Source organism: Teleopsis dalmanni, chromosome 2 (assembly GCF_002237135.1).
Source record: "Teleopsis dalmanni isolate 2A chromosome 2, ASM223713v2, whole genome shotgun sequence".
NCBI classification, from domain to species: domain Eukaryota; kingdom Metazoa; phylum Arthropoda; class Insecta; order Diptera; family Diopsidae; genus Teleopsis; species Teleopsis dalmanni.
Window position 1 is genome coordinate 136092358 of NC_051847.1, and position 4222 is coordinate 136096579.

The window sequence follows — 4222 nt, forward strand, 5'->3', positions numbered from 1 at the left end:
AAGTACTAATGTAATACTCTTTGTATTAAATGAAAAGTAAATTACTGTGGTAGTTAGTCTAAATCACCAACACACTTGTACCCTCTGCTCTATTGTGAAATTCGCTCTTGACTTACTACGTGGTAGAGCTATAGAACTATTTAATTATTTTTCATAAAACATAATTTATAATAATTACAGTTATATAACTGTAAGAATAAGTCCGATACTAATATATGGTTGATCGTACGATAACATAACTCCTAGTTGGGAGGAAACGACATATGAATATATTTCTCTTGGAATATAACTTTAAAATTTTTATAAAGACATCAAAAATATATGACAAAATTAACTAAGAGATCTATTTTGTATTCCTGGAATAAACATGCATTACTAAATTCCTAACCATTATAGCATTTTCTAAGTTGAAATCTTGCCAATAGGTAAAGTTTTGGAAGAATTTAGGATGCTAATAGAAATTTCTAATATTCACGGTTAGTCAGGTTATAAATAAATGCTTAGAATTAAGAAAAGTATCTTCTTAGCTGATATTAGAATCTTAATGAGGGTGTTCAAAAGCATCGCATTCGCTTTTTTTGTGTACCAGGTTATATTGACTTTCCCACCACTTATACTGGCGATATGGCAGTAAAATCAGGTCTAACCACATATATTCTTTATAGAAAATAAGTTGTAGTTATGCCTTTAACGAGACTATAGCAGCTAATAAAGAATTTGAAACAAAAAGCAACGCGAGATGGAAAAAAGGTCGCAATCTGTTGTAATCTGACAGTTTAAATCAACGATGAACAAATCAACAATACATAAGACGTAGAACTACTACATCTGTACTGATACCATTAATAAAATGGCATTGTCTAATAAGAACAATGTCAAAATTTTTTGACACACTCAGAGTATACGGAATTATTAAATAAAACACAAAATAAACATCAAGTAATTGAAATTTATTTTGTAGACTTTAAAGTAGGCTCCATTGAATGTAATATATATATATAGCGACGCTTGATACAACTCTTTATATATTACATATTACGTTGTTGATTGAATCCAGAGAAGTGGTTCTTAAATTATTTTGAATTTCTTTTTTATGACTGTTATTCCTTCGAAACGCGTTTCTCAAAGTAATAATCAGTTACACGGTGCTATACCATGTGAATATAGTGTTTTGTTGATCACGTTTATTGAATTTTGTCTATAATATTTGTACAATGTTGATTATATGCAATCGTACAACACTCAAAAGTATCATTGCCTAAACAACTGGCTTTAATACACTGGGTACCAGATCGTGAAAAAATTATGGCGATATTTTTGATAAATGCTATTCAAATTATAAACTTCGCATAAATTTCATAGAAAAGGTAGAACACCTTAAGACTTTTGTTACAACTGCGATAACGAAAAAAAAGGACAGCACATATTATCTAAATTATCACAGTATTGTTTTAACAACTTAAAAACAATTTGATCTGAACACTCTCTTGGCTAACCAGTGTTGATTAGCGTGGGTACCTGCCTTGAAGGCTTAAGACCACTGTGCTTTCAAAAATACATTTATTAAAGTAATACGCCGATAAAAGCCCCATTGGAAATTTCGTGACCGCCGTGAAATCAGATTCACACCTCCGGTCGAGTGTCGAAAGTGGGGACACTTACTTACTATCATGTACACTTCAACAAGTCTCGGTATAGTGCCGGGACTTTAGACGCCTTTTACGATAGGCATGCCCTACCTCGGGAATATTCCAATCCCTTACACGCAGAGGGGACATGTTCTAAAGATAGTCTATCGAAATTTGTTGATTTATTAAAATACATTTGGTTTTTGTTTTTTGGGGTCACGGATTAGCTTAAATGCGACAACTACTATCGTTGCCTAACCTAATATAAATTGTTATCTATCCAAACCTAAATGTTTTTAAGTACTCAAATACATGCAGTATATAATTGCTTAAAATACAAGTGCAAAATTAATTTAAAATATTGAGGAAAATGAAATTAAGTGACTTTTAATACATGAAGAAACATTTTCTTAAGATTGCAAAAATAATTTTCATAAATAATACACGAGAAATAAAAGAACTTGACAGTTTTGTATTGTAATTAATTCAGAGCAACATTTTTAATTAGTTAAAGTTATTTAAATAAAAAAATTCTTAGCTAAGATTAAGATTTGTGGTTGTATATATTAACATATTTTACAGACATTTTTTATTTATATTCAAGCAGGGAAATTTTCACCTTTCCTTCTTTTTTTTATTACAAAATATACTTATATATTTTTTGAAGTTTGGGCGATAAATTTTAAATCTCCTGTAGTAAACCTCGCTCTTGCCGTGCTGCTTTACGCATCCTTGTTAGGTGTGGCAGGACTTGGTAAAATTTGTTGCCTTACTAATAGGGGCTAAATTGAAGCAGAAAATTTTAAGAATTGTTGCACGTTCGTTGATTACATTAATTATTCCTTTATTATTGTTTTATTCGGAATTTGCCAAAGGAGGAACGAATTTGAAGACAAAAACGTGGTACACATAAAACTTTGCTTGAGGGAAAGAAGACGTTTGTGATTTCATATAATATTTATTGCAATTATAATTATGTCCTTATAAACTAATTAAAATGAAGATGTAAAGTATCTCATACATATTTTTTCAAAGATATTTATAAACAATTTCATAAAAAAACAATATCACTGAAATAAATTTGTATCAGTTTAAATCAATTTGAAACATAAACTTACACTATATATGTATATTAATTTATCATTATGCAGTGTACATTGCAGTTCATTGTGGACTTGTTGGCCCAGCCCATAATTTGTATGCAGAATTCAAACTTGATTAAAGCATTAATCGCATTTGAATGAGCCACAAACCTGTAGATAGAGCCAAGGCAATATCTGATTAAACTACTTTCAAAATTTATTTTATTTTTAATTTAAGAAAACATAGAAATATAATAGTTTTCTTAAGGTGGGGATGTAGCTCAGATGGTAGAGCGCTCGCTTAGCATGTGAGAGGTACGGGGATCGATGCCCCGCATCTCCAAAACTTTATTTCTTCAACCCTTTTTTTGTGCTTTCAACAAACTCAATTACGGTATATACCATGTTATTGTTATAATTTTTCACTTGTTTTGTTCTTTTAGACAAATTACAAACAACGTAAAACACTTAAAACAATTAAAAACATAAAAAGCCATAAATTTTGGCCAAAATGCTGTCGTCAAAAAAGTTTTCCACACTAAAAATTTTACTATAGGAGAGTCACTCACATTGTTTATTTTAGTGAGATGTATCATCATGTCTAGAGAAAATGTTTACAACTCTTTTTCGGTTTCCTGTTAGTGTGTTTAATTGAATAAATATTGTTTCTATTTTTTTTTTTGTTTTGGATATCCTTAAAATTATTTAAATTTTATAGTAGTTTTGAATAACGGATATTATTTAGCAGAGTAATTCATTTTTTTTATATTATTCTTAATAATATGACATATTTATTTATATTAATATAATGCTCAGACGTTATTTGATAGACAGACTAACCGAATGGTTTACTATATCTAAGTATGATAATAATTCTGAGTTGTATTTTTCTGCATTTAGGATGCAGATATTATTTAACGTCGAAGAAATCAACAGTAGCTCAATGTTGTATAGAATTCTGAGTTTATTTAACACAATTTTTATATATGAGTAATTGTTGCTTTTCAACTATAGCAAATTTAGCACCTCTCCGGCTCATATTGCATCGTCACTGACAATTAAACTGCAGATTTGAGTCATATACTTTTGAATATTTGATTTATCAATTAACAAATACGGATAGATTTAGCAGAAATTATTTTAATTTAAAGCAATCTGCTCAAGACTTAAGCAATCTGCCAGTTCAAGACTGTATGAGGTTTTCGAACATGTTTTTTAAAATAAGTAACTGGTGCTCTTTAACAATAGCAATTTTACTATCTCCAATTGCATCATAATAGTAATAACATGTTATGAAGCATATATAATTTTGTAAGCTATCATTTTTTCTAAATTGATAGGATATAAAGATATAAAGGTTATTTTAAGTATAATGTCCATATAAGGAAACTCGTTATAATCGATTTAATGCGTTTTTGAAGGTAGACATGATAATATTTAAGTTATGACAAACACTCAAAATAAAAGGTTTAGTGAGTTTACTGAATAAAAACTAATACAATACAACTTCAT

General features: G+C 29.2%; 1 non-coding gene across 1 annotated transcript; it reads left to right on the forward strand.

The window, feature by feature from the left end:
• The first annotated feature begins 2980 nt into the window (after positions 1–2980).
• Trnaa-agc lies at positions 2981–3053 on the forward strand. The gene has a single exon. It is a non-coding gene; the product is annotated as a tRNA-Ala (tRNA).
• The last annotated feature ends 1169 nt before the right edge of the window (positions 3054–4222 follow it).